Source organism: Oryctolagus cuniculus, chromosome 19, assembly GCF_964237555.1.
Source record: "Oryctolagus cuniculus chromosome 19, mOryCun1.1, whole genome shotgun sequence".
Taxonomy (NCBI): Eukaryota; Metazoa; Chordata; class Mammalia; order Lagomorpha; family Leporidae; genus Oryctolagus; species Oryctolagus cuniculus.
Genome location: NC_091450.1, coordinates 52,940,713 through 52,965,467, shown reverse-complemented (window position 1 = coordinate 52,965,467; position 24,755 = coordinate 52,940,713). Strand labels below are relative to the sequence as shown.

At 41.9% G+C, this 24,755-nt stretch overlaps 1 protein-coding gene across 8 annotated transcripts in view; it reads right to left on the bottom strand.

Annotated features, from left to right (window-relative positions):
- The window catches only part of LOC127486052 (uncharacterized), a 227,872-nt gene that overhangs the window by 113,654 nt on the left and 89,463 nt on the right, over positions 1-24,755 (bottom strand). For 7 of the 8 annotated variants that reach the window (XR_011384513.1, XR_011384511.1, XR_011384505.1 and 4 more), the window contains 2 exons: positions 21,972-22,141; positions 17,536-17,718 (listed from right to left, as the gene is read on the bottom strand). The gene's annotated coding sequence lies outside the window, so the exon portion shown is untranslated. The remainder of the gene's footprint in view (positions 1-17,535; positions 17,719-21,971; positions 22,142-24,755) is intronic. The other variant, XR_011384507.1, reaches the window with a different exon arrangement.

Sequence of the window (24,755 nt, the reverse complement as noted above, 5' to 3'; positions counted from 1 at the left end):
CCTAAATAACAACACATTGAGTATTACGTTTCACCACATGCATATTGAGGGACACATCATTTAGCAATAGCTACCCCAAATCATTTCTTATGAACCCCCAATGAGTATTTAATTATAAAAACTCATTATAAAGCTTGTAAAATATGCCTTAAAATACTACAGATGATATGATTTTGTAAAGATAACTTATATTACTAATGTATTTTTACCTGGCAACCCCAAAAAGAATCTGAAACTACATAGATACTAATGGGAGAATTCTAAGATTGGCCATATGCACTGTGCAATAAGACCACTGTTTCAGTCCTGTTCACTGGTCATGTGAATGATTTTGGTGAAAATTTACCAGTGGTTGCAGGGTTGATATTTTTTCAGTTCACAAATTATTGTCAAGAAACAGTTTAGGGGCCAGTGCTGTGGCATAGTGGATGAAGCCACCACCTGCAGTGCTGGCATCCCAAATGGGGCATAGGTTCGAGTCCCGGCTGCTCCACTTTCAATCCAGCTCTCTGCTATGGACTGGGAAAGCAGAAGATGGTCCAAGTCCTTGGGCCCCTGCACCAACAAAATGTGGAAGAGCTCTCTCTCTCCACACCCCCACCTCTGCATCTGCCTCTGTCTCTCTGTAACTCTGCCTTTCAAATAAATAAATAAATCTTTTAAAAAGGAATCAGTTTAAACCAAGGGTACATTTTTCAAGGTCTTTAATATAGAAATTGGCTATCATCAATGAAGCATATCATAGTATGCTTTCTATAGAAATTTGTAAAAAGAGATAAAATTGACATTGTATTCTGATAAAACTTTTGATTCCAAAAGAAGTCATAGCAATCATAAATATTTATGCACTGAATAGAAGACCACCGGTTATATATAGAAAATACTATTAGACCTAAAGAAAGAGAGACACTCCTAGACAATAAAAGTGGGTGATTTCAACAATGCACTCTCATCAATGGACAGATCATCTAGATAGAAAATAAGTAAAGACACATCAGAGTTGAAACATAACATCAAACAAACGACCTAACAGACCAAAAGCTACATTCTATTCACCACATTGAACATTTTTTCAGGGTATACCACACATTAGGCCACAAATCAACTCTCATTTAATTTGAAAAGACTGAAATCCTATCAAGTAACTAGAAATAAACAAGAACAACAACAGAACACTCAAAAAATATATGGAAATTAAACAAGATGCTCCTGAATGAACAATGGGACACTGAAGAAATTTAAAAGGAAATAAAATCTTTCTTGAAATAAATGAAAATGAAAACACAACATATTAACTCCTGTGAGTTACAGCAAAAGCATTATTAAGAGGTAAGTTTTTAGCATATAGTGATTATATTAAAAAAGAGAAATGTTTCAAATTAAACATCTAATGATGCATCTCAAAAACTTAGATAAATAAGATCACAACCTTTAACCAGAAGGAGGTGAGAAATAATATATGTCACAGCATGAATAAATGAAATTAAAAAAGATCAAGAAATCAAAAATTCATTTTGAGAAGATAAACAAAAGAGAAACTCCTCAGAGGGGATTCCAACATGGAGGAATAGGGAAAGGGAGGACTGCTATAGGCTAGGATAAAATAGAAAAAAAGGCAAGAAAGTGCATTCTCAGGGGAAACTGGAGATTCTGTAAGAGGAGGAGAGATGCTGTGGGTCTGTGTGGAAGCTGCAGATGCTCAGCAACAAGCACTGATACAACACAAGTCCCAGCAGCCGAGAGCTGGAGAAAGTGCCGGCTCTGAAGACCAAGGTGAGATCAGACTGCAGTGGCCCATGCCAATGCTGAAATAGCTGCAGAGACAGCCTAGCAGACTACACTGTCTGGGGTGTGACTTGGACCCTGAGGGTAACGAGTATCACCTAACCCAGCAGAAAAGAGAGACAATTTCTCCCCATCCCCTCACAACAGACCCCGACAACCAGCTCAGAGAGGGCAGTCACCATTTTGGATATGCTAGTAGCTGCAGCTGCTCTTGTGCAGGCTCCCAGGAACAGTCAGGGAAAAGGCGCCATCTTGTCTCAAGTAGCAACAGCCCAGGTGCTGCCCAGCAACAGGCAGGGAGAAGGAGCCATTCAGACATCATCACTAGCTGCAGGGACTCTTCTAAGTGTCCATAAACTGGCGGGGAGAAGTGTGATTGTGAAACAAGCAGTGCTGTGGCCAGTAGCTCTTGTGGACATGTATGACCAGGGATTTCACCACAGGGAAAAGTCTGTGTTCCCCACTGACTTCCAATATGCATGGAAAGACTGACAGGGGGCTGGGAACACACCTATGATTATCATGAGCCCTTAGCCTCTCAACATAACGCAGGCTCTGGAGCTCAAACTGCCTAAGTGGAGCACCCCTAGGCAACTGGCTCTCAGAAGTTCTCAGCCTCTCCAAAGACAGAACAGGTTAGTGCGGTGGAGTGGGTCTTCTGCACCCTGCGTCTGTGGGAGCTCTGGTACTGAGACTGTGGGAACCCAGGCATGCAGGAGAGGGTGCATGGTGTAGCTGGTTTCTGGGAAAATACTTGGGTAGCTCCATAAGCTCAGCACCCTGGCTGCCTGGGGTGGGTCACTGCAGCAGGATCTGTGCTCACACTGAACACTGCCAGACCCTTTGTGGCAATCATGCAGAACCACAGAACCACAGAACCACAGATGAGAACAGCACCCACTGAGGGTTAACAACAGAATTCATGAGGCAAATCTCTGGAAAATTAACAAACAAAAAAATGAAGAAGAGCAAATTAAAAAAGTGAAAAATAGGTTGGAGATGTATGGGATACCACCAAATGACACAATATAGGGTCTTACGGGTTACTGAAGGCATGGAAAAAGAAAATGGATTAGAAGGCCTTTTAGTGAAATAATTACAGAAAACTTCCCGAATCTGGAGAAAGAAAGTATGTCCAAGTACTAGAAACACACAGCACTCTTAATATACATGACCAAAAAAGACCTTCACCATGACATATTGTAGTCAAATGCTCCACAGTAAAACATAGAGAAAAGATTCAAAAATGTGCATAAAGGGAAATGTCAGATTACTTTCAGAGTATCTCCAATTAGACTCACAGCTGACTTCTCATCAGGAATTACTACAAAGAGCTATAGCCCAACACATCAGGAAACCTAGAAGAAAAACATTCCTGGACACACACAACCCACCAAAATTGACCCAGGAACACACAAAAAAGCAAACATACCAATAAACAAAAAAGAAATTGAATCAGTAATGAAGATACTCCCAACAAAGAAAAACCTAGGATTGGACAGTTCCACTGCTGAATTCTATTAGACATTCAAAGAAGAACTAAAACCAATTCTTCTCAAGCTATTCAAAACAACTGAAAGAGAGGGAAGCCTTCCAAACTCCTGCCATGAAGACAGCATCACCTTAATTCCTAAATCAGAAAAGGATACAACAGAGAAAGTACACACAAATGTCCCTGATAAGCACACACAAAAATCATCATCAAAATACTAGCCAGTTGAATACAACAACATATAAGAAATGATCATTCATCTGGACAAAGGGGTTATTATCCCTGGTACACAGCGATTATAAACATTCACAAATCAATGTGATACACCACATTAACAAAGTGAAGAACAAAAATGATATGATTATCTCATTAATAGCAGGAAAAGCATTTCATAAAATACAACACCCTTTCATGATGAAAACCTGAAGTAAAAAAGGTATATAGAGGATCCAAAAGACTCTACTTGGAGATTATTAGAACTCATAGGTGGTCCCAATATGGCAGAGTAGGGAGTGAGCTTAACTCTTTGTTTCTAGCCCAGGAGATGATAGTTTAAAAAATGTGGAGAGAATGTAATCTCAGGAAAGAATTAGTGAGTCAATGGCAGAGGAAACTCTACCGAAATTAGAGAGACAGGTGGACCTACGTGGCAGGCATGGATGCACATTTCTCAGGACTCTAGTCTACCCAAACAAGAGCCTATGGACCAGCACTGGAAAGTGAAGTGAGACAAGACCACAGCAGACCAAGCAGTGGCGAAAAAGCTGCAGAAAGAGTCTAGAGGGAACCAGGCTTGGAGCCCCATGAGAGATACTGTACTAGCCAAACTACAGGAAAAAAAGAAAAAGAATGGGGTGGACACGTTTCTCTCTCCCAAATCAGTTTACAACAGCATCCTGTAACATGCCAGTAGAAGGGCATGATTTTGGATATACATCACAGTTGCACCAGCTCGTATCTCTGCCCAGCAACCAGCCAAGTGGAGACTCCTGATTCTGGTGTGGAGAACTAACAGGTGGCCGATAGCTTGTGACTGTGTGAGGTGCCTGTATTTGGACAGGGGAAAAAACTGAGGGTGTGTGGGAAGACTCACAGTGTGGCTAGGACTTTGAGCAGTTACAGTGGGAGACTTCATATGCTCAGGGTTTCCTGGTTACCTGGTGAGAGATACTGCTAGGGAAACTGATCTTACACTGAGGAATGCACAGATCCTTTGTGTGGACCTTGGGACAGAGCTGATAAATATAATACAAACTTGGGCTAGCACTCTAGCCTGGGTCTCCATTGAGGAGAGGAGCTCAGCTGCACAGAATAAATTCCCTTTTGATAAGAGAGAGAGAGAGAGAGAGAGAGAGAGAGAGAGATTTGGCACAACAAACCTGGGTGTGTCACCTTGGGCATTCCCTTATCCCTGGAGAACTGAACAGAGCTCTCTGGCCACACCCACTATAAGCCTCTAAATATTCACTAAGAAAACCTTCCACTTATCTACACATAGTCCAAAGATAAAAGTTGCCACAGCAAAAAAAAGAGAGAGACAGAGAAAGAGAAAAACAACAAGTATCTCCACAAATGCCAAACAATAAATACACCAATTCAAGAAACAAGAATAGGAAGACAATATGATGCCCCCAAAAGAACAAGACATGTTGGAGCCAGAACTGTGGCATAGTGGGTAAAGCCGCCATCTGCCGTGCCAAGATCCCATATGGGTACTACTTCAAGTTCTGGCTGAATGATTTCCAATCCAGCGCTCTGCTCTGGCCTGGAAAAGCAGTGTAATACGGTCGAAGTCCTTGGACCCCAGCACCCACATGGGAGATCTCCATAAACTCCTGGCTCCTGGCTGCAGACTGGTGTACAACAGCCATTGTGGCCAACTGGGTACTGACAAGCTGATGGAAGACTTCTCTCTCTCTCTCTCTTTCTCTCTGCCTTTTCATCTCTCTCTGTGTAGTGCTTTCAAATAAATAATAAATAAATCTTAAAAAAAACATGAAACTTCAATACTAGATTGTGAAGATGATGAGATAGAAGAAATGAAGAAATGGAATTCAAAAATTGATTGTAATACACAGAAGTAATCAGAAGCAAATGCATGAACTATTGAAATCCATATTGGACATGAAAGAAAATTTGTCCCATGAAATTGAGATCTTGAAGAGAAATCTCAATGAAATGAAAAATGCAGCAGAACAAACAAAAATGCAGTGGAGACCTTTAACAATAGAATTGATGAAGCATAAAAAAGATATCAGCATGGAAGACCAAGCACCAGAAACTATATAATCAAACAAAAGAAAAAAGAGGAATTTAGGAAACAAAAACTATTCCTTATTAGAATGCGAACATGAAGAGATTGATGCAATGCTGGATAGGGAATTCGAAAAACTGATTGTAGGTTACTTAGAAATCATCAGAAGTAAATCCCTGAATTAAAGAAATCCATAGATGACATGAATGAAAAATTTTTCCATGAAATTAAAATTTTAAATAGAAATGAAATGAAATGAAATGAAATGAAATGAAATGAAATGAAATGTTAGAAATCAAGAACTCAATAGCTCAAATAAAGTACATGGTGGAATATCTTAACAACAGATTCAGTGTGTCAGAAGAAAGAGTATCTAACTTAGAAGACAATTTTCTTGCAATTTTACAGTCAAATAAAAAAAAATGAAGAAGAAGAAATCAGAAAACTTAAAAACAGTCTTGGAGATTTATGGGAAAATATCAAATGACCAAACATACAGGTCTTAGGCATTTATGAGAAAGACAGAATGGATTTCTGAGAAGGCCTTTTTAGTGAAGTAATTATACTGAACTTCCCTAATTTGGAGAATGAAAGGGACATCCAAGTACAAGAAGCACACAGATCTCCTAATAGACATGACCAGAAAAGATCCTCACTACAACATATTGTAGTCAAAAACTCCACTGTGAAACAGAGATTCTAAAATGTGCATAAGAGAAATGCCAGATAACTCTCAGAGGATCTCCAATTAGACTCACAGCTGACTTCTCATCAGAAACCCTACAGGCTAGTAGAGAATGGCACGATATATCCCAAGTCTTAAGAGAAAAAAAAGGTCAACCCAGAATACTGTACCCCACAAAGCACTCATTTATCAATGAAGGGGAAATGAAAACCTTCCAAAACTAAGAAAGTGAAAGAACTTGTCATCATTCATCCAGCCTTACAAAAGGAAGTGCTTACTTAAGGAAGCACTACACACACGAATATACAAACATGCTCATCACTATGAAAGAAGGTGAAGGCAATTCACCAATAAAACAACAAAGGAAATCCACAGGAAAAACAGGAATATTTATGGGAAAATGGTAGGGTCAAGTCACTATCAACAGTCACCTGGAATATAAATGGTCTCAACTCTCCAGTTAAGACACAGACTAGCTTAATGGGTTGAAAACAAGACCCATCTATTTGTGCCTACAACAAACAAATGTCACCTACAAGGATTTGCACAGACTGAAAGTGAAATGATGGAAAAAATTATTCCACACTAACAGAAACCAAAAAAATAAAAAGCTGGTGTAACCAACCTAATATCAGAAAAAATAGACTTTAACACACAAACTGTTAAAAGAGACAAAGAAGGACACTGTATAACAACTGAGGGATTAATTTAACAGATGTGACTATAGTCAAGATATATGCACCCAATAATTACAGGCCATTTGACTACCTAAAATAAATGGTAATGGACCTAAAGGGAGTAATGCACTCCAACACAATACAAATGGGAACGTTCAATACCCCATGTTCAGCAATGGACAGACCAACCAGATGGAAAATTAGCAAAGAAACAACAGAGTTCATTGACATATAGAACAGATGCGCCTAATAGATATCTATAGAAATTTTCATTCTACAGTTGCAGAATACACAATCTTATTACCAGGGCATGGAGCTTTCTCTAGAATAGGGCACAGAATAGGCCATAAAGCATGTCTCAGGAAATTCAGAAAAATCAAAATCATACCATGCATCTTCTCTGACCACAATGGGGTGAAACTGGAAATCAAAAACTCAGGAAACTCCAGAACACATATTAACACGTGGAGACCGAACAAAATGCTCCTGAGTGAACAGTGGATCATAAAAGAAATCAAAAGATAAATCAAAAAATTTCTGTAAAACGAATGAAATGGCAATAGAAAATATCAAAGCTTATGGGATAAAGTAAAAGAAGTGTTAGGAGGAAAGTTTATACCAATTGGTGCCTGTATCAAGGTATTGGAAAGGCACCAAATAAGTGAGCTATCAAAAGCTCTCAAGGATCTAGAAAAACACAGGAAATGAACCAAAAATTAGTAGGACAACAGATATAATTAAAATTAGTGAAGATATTAACAAAACTGAAATACAAAACATAATACAAAAGATCAGTAAGAAAAGCTGCTTTTTTGGAAAAAAACAATATACCATCAGGCCAACTAAACAAAATGGGAGAATACGAAATTCAATAAAATTAGAGATGAAAAAGGTAGCACAACAACATATACCATAGAAATAAAAGGAATCATCAGAAATGATGACAAGAAACTGTATGCCAACAAATTGGAAAACCTAGAAGAAATGGATAGATTCCTGGACATATACAACATACCTAAACTGAGCCATGATGAAACAGAAAACCTAAACAGACCATTAACCAAGAAGGAAAGTGAATCAGTAAGACCTTCCCAATAAATAAAAGCCAAGGACTGGATGACTTCACTGCTGAATTCTATCAGACATTTAAAGGAGAACTAACTCCACAATTCTTCTCAAGCTATTCAAAACAAATTCATTGGTGGGAATCCTCCCAAACTCCTTCTATGAATCCGGCATGATTCAATTCCTAAATCAAAAAAACATACAACAGAGAAAGAGAATTACAGAGCAATTTCACTGTTGAATATACACACAAAAACCCTCAGCAAATGCTACCTAATCAAAAACAACAACAGATCAGAAAGATCCTTCACCCAGACCAAGAAGAATTTATCCCTCGAATGCAGGGATGGTTCAACATTCGCAAATCAAACAATGTGATACACCACATTAATAAACTGCGGAACAAAAACTATATGATTATCTCACTCAGTGCAGAGAAACCATTTAACAAAATACAACACCGTTTCATGATGAAAACTCTAAGAAAACTGGGTAAAGAAGGAACATTCCTCACCACAATCAAGGCAATTTATGACAAAACCCAGGGCAAGCATCCTACTGAATGGAAAAGTTAGATGCACTCCCACTAAGATGCAGAACCAGACAAGGATGCACACTTTCATCAGTGCTAATCAACACAGTTCTGGAAGTTTTACCAGAGCCAACAGAAAAGAAAAATAAATTAAAAGGATAAAATTAGGAAGGAGGAAGTCAAATTATCTCTACTTGCAGATGACATGATTCTGTATGTAGTGCATCCAAAACACTCCAATAAGAAACTACTGGAACTTATAAAAGAGTTTGGTAAAGTACCAAGATATTTAACAAACCAGAAATTAATAGCCTCTGTAATACCCAGACAATGCCATGGCTGAGAAAGAACTTCTAAGCTCAATCCCATTCACAACAGCTACAGAAAAATTAAATACCTTGGAATAAATTTAACCAAGGACAGCAACTAAATCTAATATGAGGATTACAAAACAATAAAGGAAGAAATAAAAGAAACAAAAATGGACAAATCGTCCATGTTTGTAGATTGGAAGAATCATTATCATCTAATGCCCACACTACCAAAAGCAATTAATAGGTTCAATGCGATATCAATCAGAATACAGATCTAGAAAAGAGATGCTTAAATTTATTTGGAAACACAGGAGACCCCAAAATGCTAAAGCAATCTTAACAACAAAAACAAAGCCAGAGGCATCACAATATCTGATTTCAAGGCATACTATAGGACAGTTGTACAGCCTGGTACTGGCACAAACAGATGGATAGACCAATGGAGCAGAACAGAAACTCCAAATATCAACCCATGCTTCTACAACCACCCTGTCTTTGACAAAGGAGCTAAAATCAATGCCCAGAGCAAGGAAAGTCTCTTTAACAAATAGTGCTGGGTAAACTGGATCTCCACATGCAGAAGTATGAAGCAAGACCTCTACCTTACAGCTTACACACAAATCCACTCAACATGGATTAAAGATTTAAATCGACAACCCAATACCATCAATTTATTACCTGACATTCAGGAAAACCGGCAAGACACTATCATAGGCAAAAGCTTCTTGGAAAAAACACCAGAGCACTGGCAATCAAAGATAGCATTTACAAATAGGATTACATAAATTTAAGAAGATTCTGCACTGTAAAAAACACTCAACAAAGTGAACAGCCAACCAACAGAATGGAAGAAATTGTTTGCAAACTATGCAATTGGTAAAGGATTAATACCAGATATATAAAGAGCTCAAGAAACTCAACAACAAAACAATCTAGTTAAGAAATAAGTGAAGGAGATAAACAGACATTTTTCCAAAGAGGAAATCCAACAGACACATGCAAAAATGCTCAGGATCACTAACCTCAGGGAAATGCCACCCAAAACCATGGTAAGTTCTCACCTCACCTCCATTAGAATGGTTTTCATATAGATATCAACAAACAACTAATAGCTGGTGAGGATGTGTGGAAAAAGGTACCCTAATCCACTGTTGGTGGGAATGTAAACTGATACAGCCACTTTGGAAGATGGTATGGACATTCTTCAGAAACCTGAATATAGATTTACAATATGACCCAGCCATCTCATTATGGGGAATTTACCCAAGGGTAATGAAATCAGCCTATGAAAGACTGATATGTACCCCCATGTTTACTACAGGTGAATTCACAATGGCTAAGATGTGGAATCAACCCAGATGTGCTTTAACTGAAAAAAGATAATGAAATTTTGCAATATGTGCACCACAGAATACTACACAGTCCTAAAGAAAAAAAAAAGATATCCTGTCATTTGAAGCAACGTGGTTACAACCAGAAAACATCATACTTAGCAAAATAAGCCAGTCTCAAAAGGACAAATACAATATGTTCTCCGCAAATTTCTGTTAATAATTAATAGTGTATCTATAATGTAATCCACAGAAGTTAAACTGCCAATTTCAGATGTGATTACTTTGAACAGCCATTATCTCAAATGCTGAGGAACAGGTTTTCTTTTTTCATACTATTCCTTGAACTCTTTACTTACTATAGAGGTAATCATATGTGCATAAAGTTAATTGAAAATAGATCTTATGGGCCGGTGCCATGGCATAGCAGGTAAAGCTGCCACCTGCAGTGCCATCATCCCATACTGGGGTTGGTTCAAGTCCTGGCTGTTTCTCTTCTAATCCAGCTCTCTGCTATGGCCTGGGAAAGTTGTAGAAGATGGTCTGAGTCCTTGGGTGCCTGCACTTGTTGAGCGACCCAGAAGAAGCTCCTGGTCCTGGCTTCAGATTGGCACAGCTCCAGCAGTTGCAGCAAACTGGAGAATAAACCCATGGAGGAAAGACTCTCTACCTCTCCTTCTCTCTCTGCGTAACCCTTTCATATAGACAAATACATAAATATTTAAAAAGAAAAGAAAATAGATCTTCACAAAAAATGAGAATGCGAATAGGAGAGGGAGGAGGAAGAAAGGTGGGAGTACTGATAGGGTAGAAAATAATCACTATGTTCATAAATTTATATTAATGAAATTTATGAAGTTTGTGGCCAGCACCGTGGCTCACTTGGTTAATCCTCTGCCTGGGGCACCAGCATCCAATAGGAGCGCCGGGCTCTAGTCCCAGTTGCACCTCTTCCAGTCCAGCTCTCTGCTGTGGCCCAGGAAGGCAGTGGAGGATGGCCCAAGTGCTTGGGCTCCAGCACCCACATGGGAGACCAGGAAGAAGCACCTGGCTCCTGGCTTCGGATTGGCGCAGCACCAATGCGGCCATTTGGGGAGTGAACCAATGGAAGGAAGACCTTTCTCTCTGTCTCCCTCCCTCTCTCTCTCACTGTCTATAGCTCTACCTTTCAAATAAAAAAAAATTTCAAAAAAGAAATTTATGAAGTTTGTGTACCTTAGATAAAACATTTTGAGCAAAATATTTATAATAACAGTAAAAATGGTAATCTATAAAAATAAAAATGACATTGAAATGCTATGGTTTGAACAGCCTTTGTCTCAACTGTTGAGGAGCAGTTTTATTTATTTCATACTATTTGCTGAGCTCTAATAAGTATATGCTTAATCTTGTGCATTTAAGGTTAACTAAAAATAAATCTTACTAAACAAATAAGAAAGGGAATAGAGATGGAGGAGGAAGAAGGGTTAGAGTGCAGCTGGGAAGAAATACTATCTTTTTAAATTTGTATTTATGAAATGCACGAAATTTATATAACTTTAATTTTTAAAAAAGTCAAAAAAAATCTCAAGAATAAAAGTTTGAACTAAATAAAAAAGGCCCTACTATATAATATCTATAAGAAACTCACTTCACAAGGACACACATAGACTGAAAGTGGAGGGCTAGAAAAAGATATTCCACACAAACAGAAAATAAAAACGAGGAGAACTGGCTATCTTGATAACAAATGAAAAACTTGAAATCAAAAATTATACAAAGAGCCGGCGCCGCGGCTCACTAGGCTAATCCTCCGCCTAGCGGCGCCGGCACACCGGGTTCTAGTCCTGGTCCGGGCGCCGGATTCTGTCCCGGTTGCCCCTCTTCCAGGCCAGCTCTCTAATGTGGCCAGGGAGTGCAGTGGAGGATGGCCCAGGTGCTTGGGCCCTGCACCCCATGGGAGACCAGGAAAAGCACCTAGCTCCTGGCTCCTGCCATCGGATCAGCACGGTGTGCTGGCCGCAGCGCGCCGGCTGTGGCGGCCATTGGAGGGTGAACCAACGGCAAAAGGAAGACCTTTCTCTCTGTCTCTCTCTCTCTCACTGTCCACTCTGCCTGTCCAAAAAAAAAAAAAAATTATACAAAGAGATAAAAAGGACATTGCATTGATTAAATTTGATTAGCAGAAGACATAACAATCATTAATATATAAGCAACCAACACAAGACCACCCAGATATACACAGAAAATACCATTAGACCGAAAGGCAGAGACATTCCTATACAACAATAGGGAGTAAGTTGAACAATGCACTCTCATCAATGGACAGATCATCTAAATACAATATAAATAATGACACATGCCAAAGCTAAAATATTACATCAAGTAAATGACTTCACAGAAATTTATAGGACATTTAACCTAAAAGCTACATTCTTCTCATCAGCACACTCAATTTTTTTTTGGATATATCATATATGGGTCCACAAATCAATTCTCAGCAAATCTGAAAAGACTGAAATCCTATTAGGTAACTAGGAATAAACTATAAGAATAAAAATTGAACACTCATAAATATTTGGAAATTTAACTAGATGCTACTGAATGATGAGTGATTACTGAAGAAATTAAAAAGCAAATAAAACCTATCTTGAAATAAATGAAAAGTAAAACAAAACATGTGAAACACTGTTGATTACAGCAAAAACATTAAGAGGGAAGTTTATAGCATACAGTAGTCATATTTAAAATGAGAAATGCCTAAAATTCAAAATCAAGTGATACATCTCAAAAATTTAGATAAACAAGAAAAAACAAAACCCAAAACAAGCATGAGATGAGAAATAAAATGGATCAGAACATAAATCAATGAAATAAAAAATATACTAGATCAGCAAACCAAAACTTACCTTTTTAAGATGATAAAATAGATAATCTTCAGAGAGGATTCCATTTTAACAGAAGAGGAACATGAGGCTTGGAAACTCATCCTTCCACGAACAACTCCCCCAGCTACCAAACACTTAACCACCTGGAAATGTGGTGTGTTCCTCAGTTTCATGCCAGAAGTTCAAGGACAGAAACAATCAACAAAGAAAAGCAATGTGTAAGTGCCCCGAGGTGGAAGAGAACTTGGCACCATCACGGACCTGAGAGGCCAGCATGGATGGGGCAGAGGAGGAAGCTGCATAAGGTCAGATTCAGAGAGGTCCCATGAGGACACTCCTGCTGGTGCCTTGGGACTCATTCTGCCCCATCAGCCTCACTTCTCTGCTCACAAGGACTCACTCCCTGATTATGCAACACAGGCAGCATCATGCTGTGTCACCAGGGGCAAGTCACGCAGCCTCTCTGAGCCCCAACTTCTGCATGTGAAAATGAGAATAACGTGTATGGAGCAAAAGCCCCACTGTGAAAAAGTGACTGCCTGTGACATTCACCAAGGGGAACCCAGAGAGGTAGACCTGCCCTTCATTTCCAAAATGAATTCCAAGACGACCATATCATGGAGAGGTGGGAGAGTTCACAAAGACAAATGACAAATCAGAGAAAACAGTGGCTGTAACTCAGTGAGAGAAAGCAGTGAAGTAACATGGTGATGAACAAAGCACTTCTGCCTCCAGGTGCTGTGTGGGTTGGCCCAGGACTCCTCACTCACCCAGCACAGCCATGACCCCGTGGCTGGTTAGTTAGCAATCACTATTTTCTCCTGTGCATGGTTCCAACTATTCCCGCAGGGGCATGCCATCATGAGAAACGTCACCTCCCTGGGGTCTGTAAAGAACCCACTTTCCTAATCATCATAACCGCCACAAGATCAAGTGTGGCAGAGAAGCACCTGTGCCAGCCAGCACAGCCCAGGTGCCTATTGCACCTGCCCGCATGCTGCACCGACACATGGGGCACTCAGCCCGTATCTCTGCTACTTTTTGCTCAGAGAAGGAACTGCAGGAACTGGCAAGAGTTGCCACATTCCTGCCCTCAGAGTCCCAACTCCAGATGGCCCAGTGGTGTTGGTGCCCAAGCAGAAAACCGGGCAACCCTGAAAGGTGAGGCTTGGGCCTGACAGAGCCACACCTGCCCAGGTGCTCCAGGACCCTCCCCGTGCCCAGCACGCACTCACCACTCACTCACCACTCATGTTCACCCACACTGTGTACCCCAGGAGTGGGAGTCTCTGCAGCTGCCACGTGGCCTGGGGGTCAAGTGCTACGGGGGGACCTCATGCCGAGCTCAGGCCAGTGGACACCTCCTCTCCAGCAGCCACAGCAATGTGCCTGGAGCTTGAAGAAAGTTTGTAAGAGTCAGGAATGGGGTAGAGGAGCTGTGTCCCAGCCTGGCCCCGCACATGCAAAGGTTCCCATGGGAGCACACCCCCAGCCCCAGCCAAGCTGCAGCTCTCTAACAGACACACTCCTGTGTGGGTTTGTCTCCAAAAAAGTGGCCAACCAAGGACCGTGGGTACTTACAGGCCAGACAGCCAGGAGCTGCAGTCCCTTGGTCCCTCCCTCCTCACCTGGGGGCCACTGGGACTTGCACCCTTAGCTCACAACCTGTGGGAGGCCGGCTCCTTCACAGGCCCAGCCCCCATGCTCAATGACTGGAACCCTCCTGAGCTTCCCCAGGATGTCTGCATAGATCCCGCCTGGGGCCGGGCCCTATCCTTTCTAGAGCAATAGTAGACAAAACATGTCAGTTTCTTGAAAGAGGCTGCTTGGCCTCCCCAGGTGAACATTCTTGGCAACACTGTTTTGCAAAGCTGAAATACAAGTCTTACAAAATCCACTTTGGTAAAGAAACAAGTAAAGCAAGGGCCATGAGGGCTTTGTTCTACAAGACTCTGCAAAGCAAAAGCAAGGCTGCAGAAGCACTCAGAGTTGAGTTTCCCGGTGAGCTCCCAAGCAGGAAACAACGAGAGGCAAAAAGCCCTTCTCATTCATGCTGCAGAGCCCTGGGAAACAGCAAATTCCATGTGCCTGTCTTCCTAACCCTTTGCCACTCATTCATTCATTCATTCATTCATCCTTTTGTTGCATATTCAACATTGATATGGGGGGGTCGTTTGGCCCAGAAGTAAGATTTGTCTGGGGATGCTCCCAACCTAATGGGGGGTGCTTTGGTTCCAGTCCCAGCTCCCTTGTGGATTCCAGCAGCTTGCTAATGTGCACCCTGAGAGGCAGCAGTGCTTGGGTTCCTGCCATCACATGGGAAACTCTGAGTTCTGGCCTGCTGGGCCTGGCCCTGCTCCTGCTGTTGTGGACATTTTGGCAGTGAAAATACAGATAAGAGTTCTCTCTCTCTCTCTCTCTCTCTCTGTGTGTGTGTGTGTGTGTGTGCGCGTGCGTGCACGTCTGTGCATGATGCCTTTCAAATAAAATACATTTAATGCAGTTTTTCAAATACACACATAGGGGCCGGCGCCGCGGCTCACTAGGCTAATCCTCCGCCTAGCGGCGCCGGCACACCGGGTTCTAGTCCCGGTCGGGGTGCCGGATTCTGTCCCGGTTGCCCCTCTTCCAGGCCAGCCCTCTGCTGTGGCCAGGGAGTGAAGTGGAGGATGGCCCAGATGCTTGGGCCCTGCACCCCACGGGAGACCAGGAAAAGCACCTGGCTCCTGGCTCCTGCCATCGGATCAGCGCGGTGCGCCGGCCGCAACGCGCCGGCCGCGGCGGCCATTGGAGGGTGAACCAACGGCAAAGGAAGACCTTTCTCTCTGTCTCTCTCTCTCACTGTCCACTCTGCCTGTCAAAAAAAAAAATACACACATAGGGGTGAGTATTTTGGCTCAGCAGGTTCAGCAGCTGCTTGGGATGTGCATATCCCATAGTGGAGTGCCTAGTTGAGTCCTGGCCACTCTACTTCTGATCCAGTTTTTGTGCTAATGCACCCGAGAGATGATATATGATGGCTCCAGTACTTGAGGACCAAGGTTCCTAGCTCCAGGCTTCTGGCTTCAGCCTGGCCCATCCTCAGCTGTTGCTGGCCTTTGGGGAGTGAATCAGCAGATGGAGGATCTGAAAATATCTCTTTTTCATCCCCACTCCTCATTTCAAATAAATGTTGCAAAACATAGAAACCACACACACTGATCATCAACTCCTATAAAGCCAGTAGGAATTTGAAGGGCAAAGGTGTGCGGAATAAACTTACTGGGGGTCACAGGTGGCCTCCTCAGAGCCAGCCCTTGAGCTGAGACCTGGAGGATGAGGAGGAGTGATGAGGAGGAGTCACCACAATAGCAATCCCAGGGGAAATGAAGCCAGAGGGATGACTCTTCAAGGACAACACTAGTTACTGCTGACCAGTAGGAACAAAGTCTTAATTCACCACATTCTGTAAGAACCAAAGCACAAAGCACAATACCTAAATATTTTGAAAGTTTTTGTTTTGTAAAACAGAGGGAAAAAGAGGGATTGCATTTTCTCAACCCAAGTTTTAGAACCAATTATATGGCCACCTTTCTGCATACTGTGCAGAAACAACAGTCCCTACCCACTCAGAACTAAACATGCTCTACGAATATCAGAGTTAAAATAATTCCAGCATTTCAACATCTAATCTGGAAGTAAAAATAACCTGTACTGAGGTATCCAGGACCTTAGTTTCCTAAGTGCAACAAATATCCTCAGCAATTGATGCTTACTTCTTAAAATTCTAGAGCCATTCTCTGATCTAGTTGCCTCTGTTGAGTCCCACAGTCCCAATTAATCTAATAATATGACTGGGATACATACATTTTTACATTCTGTGTTTCCTCATATAACTACATTCATAAAGATAATATAACAGAATACATTCCTCAGGAATTTTCACAAAATTAGGGAAACACTGGGTATCACAGAGGAGAATCAGAGTTCAGTGGGCAATGACACACACACAACTGTCTACTTGGGTTTCCCAATCAATGCTATCACTGCTGTGCTGGAGAACCTTCAAGGCACACTGAGATAAACTATCTTAGCAAATCAGGAAAAACAGGAGTCAAAGCCTGCAAGCAGAAACTTCCTTTCTGGATGACCAGATCCATTTCTCAGTTCCTATCCACTAAGTACAACTATAAATCCAGAAAATAATACCAAAAAAACCTGGAAATTAATACAGTGGCTGGACGTCTTCATCGCCCACCTGGTGGTTCACCCATCCTGGCATCAGCATTCAGCCAGGCAGGTTCATTCCTTCTGGAACTATATGTGATACCTCTGAGCACATATACATTTTAAAGTACAGTTATAACATAACAACATACAATTTATGATATGTAACAAAAATAATTTATAATATAAAATACACTATTTAATTTGTAGCATACAATGTAATACACAATTTATTCTTCCTTCCATCTGGCTCCTGAAGGCCTGAGTGTCCCTGACCCATGTTCGGGGCCATCACATGATATGCATAAAGAGTTCAAAAAGACTCACCAGGCGAAGATGGATGAACCTGAGTCAGAGGCCCAGTGAATCCACTACCACTCCTCAGACACCAGCGGCCCAGCCTTCCTGCAGGTGTTGCTCATCATGGAGCTCACCTCCTTGTTCCAAGTCCAGCGCCGGGGCTCTAAACAGCATCCGAGGAAGAATGCTGCAATGCTGGACACCAAGAAGCTAAAGGGAAATAGTAGGACTGAGCAACACTTTTATAAAATTGGTATTCAATGGCAAACTTCAGTTCTGATGGAAATACTTTCTGGTGCCAACCAATCAGAAAACAAAGACCCAGACTGTGTAGGCTGGCACAGGGAGCATGGCTTCAGGCGGCTCCTGAGCTCGAGCTGTCAAAAGTAGGCAGCAAGGTGAGGCGAGCTCAGGGTAGTGGGGCCACAGGTCTTTCATTTGTTTCACTTTGTTCTTTGAAATTATACTGCGATTCATTTTAAAATTTGACAGAGTATTTTTCATTAGGCACCTCTCTAATAAATAAAAAGAAATAACATTATATTTATGTACATATAGTATATGTTTTTTTTAACATTTGGAAATTGCCAGGAACCACATGAGATACCAAAACACAATGGTGACCAAGACACAAATTTGCCAAGTTCTCTGTCTGTTGTACTCTATTTTACTCTATCCATCCCCAAACCCTTAAGGAGAAAGAGTCTCCAGTTGATATTTAAAAAATCAGATGAAATTAAACATCAGGAGAAGCCTGCAAATGAGAATACAAAGTGCTGGGGAAAGTATGGTTGAGAGGCCGAGACCACCCTCCTTCAGGAAGCTGTGGAGCAACCTGCAGCACCTTACTCTGTAACAGAGCGCTGGGGCTCAAGGTGCATAAGTGCCCTCTGCTAGACACCTGGCCAGTACACAAGTACAAGTATGGCATATTCTACGAGATGACCCAACCAGAGCATGGGAGAAGTGTGTATATCCCTGCCTCCCTCTCAGTAACTCTACCTTTCGAATTAAAAAAAAATACTATGTATTGGGTATGTGGCTGCACATGAGGGTACTTCAAAAGGTTCATGAGAAATGGAATTAAAATAGCTTGCAGGAGCAGGCATTTGGTTTGGCAGTTAAGATGCCAGTTGGGAAGCACATGTCCCATACCAAAGTGTCTGGGTTCAGCTCCCAGTTCCATCTTCTCAATCCAGCTTCCTGCTATTGTGCACACTATGGTGCAGTGGGTTTTATACTCTCCCTCTCTCTCAAATAAACAAAATATTTAAAAATGCTTCAAGATCCTGCACAATCTCCACAAACTTGTTAGAGATCTGCACATGCTGAAACTTTAAGTACAAAACCATGTCCATTAATCTGCATGAACAGCAAATGCCTCCCAGTGTGTTCCCTCCAGGGACCAGGGGAGGAAGTTGGGACTGGGGTCTGAGCAGGACTTCTACATTATCATGAATGTTTTACTGCCTTTAAAATGTTGAAACCAATGTGGCATGTCAGTCTTCTTTCTCCACTTCTCCATGGTGAGTGCTGGGGTGGGCATTTTATCAGATTCTGCACTCCTGTTTTGTTTTGTTGTGTTTTGTTTTGTTTTTGCTCAATATTGAGCAGAAGAATTCTTGTTACTTGACTGTGTCCCTAGACATGCTTCCCCCATCTTCATGTCAGTGTATGGTCTCCAAGGACTGAAGTTATTCCCTAACACCTCTGAACATGCCAGGGGCTTGCATCAGGACTGCGCATGCAAGGAGGGATGATGGAGGGTGGAAACCCAGAGACCTCTACAAGCTTTGTTCTCGATGGGCTTCTTTGGGCTTGCTCTAGCTATGGCCAAGGGCACGTGGCCCACACCCTCCTGGGGTGAGTGTGGGAACACTGGGCTTGTTGGGGTTGAGGGGTTTAACAAAGATTCCTGTGCCCTTTCCCAACCTTACACCCTGTGTGAGTACCCTGGATCCTCCGTGGGTGCACAGATGCCTGGCTAAACTCCAGGCAGTGGATGACAACTTAAACTGCCCTTGATGTGTGTTTCTCTGGGGACTGAAATCACCGTTACAAACTTGCTGCATGTAAAGGCTTAACTTCTGGAAATGGCACAACAGAATTTTACAACGGCAGGATTTTCAAGAATGGGATCCAGGGTGGCCACTGGAAAGGGAACAGAATTTTTTGCCAACTCTCCCACCCAAATTTCTTCTCCTGTATATATTTCAACTGCCCTACAATTGAGTCACATTTCGATCAAGATTTCACATTTCTGAGTATTCCACCTGCAGGGCACCCCTCATAAAAGGAAGAACGAATTCATTAGCCCAGCTCTTGTCTCTGGGCTGGCAGCAATCACACTCTCTAAGAGGATCGCGTGTCTCACATGGATTTACCTGAGGTTTTTCCTGGCATTTGGACAATTATTTAAAATGCTAAAAAGGGTGATGTAGAAACAGGATTATTGAGGTGAAGAGGAGAGGAAGGGAAGTTGTCCAGGACCATGACTTCCCAATTGAATAGTTCCTTTCTCAGGTCTGTGTTAATTGTAAAGAAGTATACTGCCTACCACACACACACACACACACACACACACACCGCTCAAGCCCCAGGACAGAGAGGAACTTGACCTCTATGCTAGAGGTTGATATTTTAGAGCGACCCTGTACTCTCCTGCCATAAACTCACATGATCTGCTGACTGTCATTAACGATGGCCAGAAACTTCATGGATTGCTCAAAAGTTATTACCTAATTACCGAGGGCAACACAAGCATGGTGCTAAGCAGCATTGTTCATGCGTCACCTCAATTAATACTCACAATAGCTTCTCAAAACAAAATCCCCAGGAAGCAAGGTCAGCATCACCCAGGAAAATGCTAGAATCACAAATGCTTGTACTGTTGCTACTTGAGACATGCCAACATGCAGAGCCCAGTCTGATGTAACAAGCTCTCCCCAAAAATCTGATGTGTGCCAAAGTTGGGGAATGATCACTGAGAGAGTGGGGGCTGTTATAATTTCACAATGAACACCTCACGCCCAGAAAGGTAAATTGATCATTCAAGGCACAGAGAAAGCAGAAGACACCATATTTGAAACCAGACAGGCTAACTCCAGAGCCCAGTCCCTCAATCACAGTGCTACAATGCTCATTATCCGAGGAATGAAGTACGGATTGAATCAGTGAGCATCAGACAAAAATATGCCAAATGAGTCTGCAGTGATAACTCCAAATCTCAACAGCTGAGCCAGTGATGGGCCACAGAACAATGAGACTTCTCAGAAACAGCAAATTGACTCTACATCTACCAAGTTGGTAACAGTCAAATAAATTAGGAGCTGTCCATTTGATGGAATCAATTCAGCTCTAAATGTGATGGTTGCCAAGACATCCAATGGCCCATAAAAATACTTAGTGTATAAGGAGGCAGGAAATACTAAGTCTGAGACCAGAAGCACCAGTATGGGCAGTTTTTCCCCAACAGTCACAAGTGGCTGAGGACTTGGGAAACTGGGGGATTTAACAACCTGTGGGTGTGAATGGAAATTGGCAGTTATTCTGCACCAAAACTGGGTCATAGATATTTAAATTTAAAAATATGCATGACTTTTTTTTTTTTTTTTTTTTTTTTTTTTTGACAGGCAGAGTGGACAGTGAGAGAGAGAGACAGAGAGAGAAAGGTCTTCCTTTTGCCGCTGGTTCACCCTCCAATGGCCGCCGCTGCAGCCGGCGCACCGCGCTGATCCTGGCAGGAGCCAGGAGCCAGGTGCTTTTCCTGGTCTCCCATGGGGTGCAGGGCCCAAGCACCTGGGCCATCCTCCACTGCACTCCCTGGCCATAGCAGAGAGCTGGCCTGGAAGAGGGGCAACCGGGACAGAATCCGGTGCCCTGACCGGGACTAGAACCCGGTGTGCCGGCGCCGCAAGGTGGAGGATTAGCCTATTGAGCCACGGCGCCGGCTCATAAATATGCATGACTTATGACCCCAAACCCCCACTTCTTAGAAGGAATCACATGTGCATAGTCAAGCTGGATGATTATCACTGCAGATCAACACTTCTAAGGGGGAAAATCTCACAAAACGAAACTGCAATCATTACGTGGATTGGATAAATAAATCAGGTTTCTTCTATATTGAAGAATGTGATCTGTACATTATAAGAAACCTAGATATCCCTGAGATACAGAGAGAGAGAGAGAGAGAGAGAGAGAGAGAGAGAGACTCTCTATACCATTTGTAAGTTTCTTGAATACACTGTTAGGAATAAAGTATAAAATTAATTATCTTAAAAGCAAAAGGATTTGAGATAAAGGGAGAGGAAAGCAGAGTGAAATTAAACACAACAGAAATCCCAAATGCACACACATCACATTATCTATTTTCAGTGCATATTTTCATCAACAAACATCTAAACAAGCGACCACTAAACTGCGATTTCACTTTAGAAGATAAGCAAAGAGCTCTCTCTTACTGGCAAAGAGTATGCAGTGGGGCCTCTGGCTTCTCGGTCTGCCCGTAGCAGCTAACCTTGTCCTCGAGGATGTAGGAGAACTTCTCCAACACGGGACACGGCAGTGGTTAGGATGCTGAGACCGCCCGTCACTCTCACCTCCAGGCTGTAGTCTGAATCACTGTAGGAGACTGAAATGAGTCATGAGGGAAACTCTTTGGAGGTGTGAACTTTATGCTTATAGCAAATTGCAGCATGGTCCAGCCACACCTCTAGTGCTCAGTGGCCACATCTTATACAGTACAGGTCTCTACAGTCAAGATGATCTCTCAGCAGCTAGGTTCCATCAGTCTTTTTGGGATTTGTAGTTCTGAAGCATTTCTCCTGCTGAGTGTCACCTTCCTTATTCTGGCCATACTCGCTTCCATCACTTTCCAAAACATCTCTGCTTCTTGCCCTTCTCTTACATCCCTGATGAATTCTTATGGAAGCCTCTTCCTTCACTCACCTCCCACACCATCAGCACTCTTCCCAGGTTCTGTGTTACAGCCACTGTTCCTCTCTCAGTTTATCATTTTCTTGGATATTTTAGCCATTTTTAGAGTTAAACTAGAGATGATGATGGCTCCCAAATCCTATATCTAGCCCTAATAATTCCCATATCAAAATAAGTGGACATTCATTGTACCCCACCAACCAATTCAAATCAACAAACTCTAAAACTGACCTTACCATTTACCAACTCAAAACGCAGTGCATGATACTTGTCTACCAGCCAGCCAGAATCTACAGGAATGGGTCCCACCAAGCAGAGGCTGGAGAATTTACCTGTCACAACTTGGGGGAGAGGTACAACCAACACTTAGTGTATAAACACCAGAGAGGATGCTAAAGTCTTTAATGAATAAAACTACTCCCCACGGCTACGAATACCCACTGTTGGTGGGAATGCAAACTGGTCAAGCCACTATGGAAGTCAGTCTGGAGATTCCTCCGAAACCTGAAGATAACCCTACCGTTCGACCCAGCCATCCCACTCCTTGGAATTTACCCAAAGGAGTTTAAATTGATAAACAAAAAAGCGGTCTGCACCCTAATGTTTATTGCAGCACAATTCACAATAGCCAAGACCTGCAACCAACCTAAATGCCCATCAATGGTAGACCGGATAAAGAAATTATGGGATATGTATTCTTTAGAATACTATACCGCAGTAAGAAACAACGAAATCCAGTCATTTGCAACAAAATGGAGGAATCTGGAACACATCATGCTGAGTGAAGTAAGCCAGTCCCAAAGGGACAAATACCATATGTTCTCCCTGATCGGTGACAACTGACTGAACACCAAAAAGGAAACCTCCTGAAGTGAAATGGACACTATGAGAAATGGTGACTTGATCAGCATAGCCGACTGCTAATGGACAACTTAATACATTATCCCTCATATTAATTTTTTTGTCTGTTCTACTTAATATGACTGGTTTAATTCTGTAATTATCACACAGTTATGCTTAAGTGTTGAAAATTAACTGAAATGTGATCCCTGTTAAACATAAGAGTGGGAATAAGAGAGGGAAGAGATGTATAATTTGGGGCATGCTCGGGCTGACTTGCCCCAATTGGTAGAGTTGGAAACATACCAGGGGATTCCAATTCAATCCCATCAAGGTGGCATGTGCCAATGCCATCTCACTATTCCAAGTGATCAATTTCAGTTCACAATTGATCATAATGAAAGGACTAAGAGTCAAAGGGAGCACATAAACAAGTCTAGTATCTGCTAACACTAACCGATAGAATAAATAAAGGGGAGAGTGATCCAACATGGGAAGTGAGATACTCAGCAGACTCATAGAACGGATGTCCTAAATAGCACTCTGGCCTCAGGATCAGCCCTAAAGGCATTCGGAGCTGGCTGAAAAGCCCATGAGAGTATTTCAGGCATGGAAAGCCAAGACACTCTGGCAAAAAGAACTCTGTGAGTGAGATCCCAGTGGAAAGAACAGGTCTTCAAAGAGGGAGGTGCCTTTCTCTGAAGGGAGGAGAGAACCTCCACTTTGACTATGACCGGGTCTAAACAAGATAAGAGTCGGAGAACTCAAGGGGCTTCCATAGCCTTGGAAACTCATGACTGGTGCATAGGGAGATTACTGATGCCATAAACAGGAGTGTCAATTTGTAAAGTCAACAACAGGAGTCACTGTGCACTTACTCCTCATGTAGGATCTCTGTCCTTAATGTGCTGTACACTGAGGCTTAATGCTATAACGAGTACTCAAACAGTATATTTCACTTTGTGTTTCTATGGGGGTGCAAACGATTGAAATCTTTACTTAATGTACACTAAACTGATCTTCTGTAAAAAAAAAAAAAAAAAAAAAAAAAAAGAAATTATCAATTCCCAACTTGACTCTCACTGGGATTAAACATGACAATAGGTCTGCTCTGATTTCATCATCATTTAAAAAAAATCATCTATTATTTTTCACTTTATGTTTCTGTGTGGGAGCAAACTGTTGAAATCCTTACTTAAGGTATACTAAGCTGATCTTCTGTATATTAAGATAATCGAAAATGAATCTTGATGTGAATGGAAGGGGAGAGGGAGTGGGAAAGGGGAGGGTTGTGGGTGGGAGGGACGGTATGGGGAGGGAAGCCATTGTAACCCATGAGTCGTACTTTAGAAATTTATATTCATTAAATAAAAGATAAAAAAAAAAAACTAAAAAAAAAAGAGACCCATTGCTGAAAATCAGCTTTTTTTTTTCTTCCTTTTTATTTATTTATTTTTAATATAAATTTT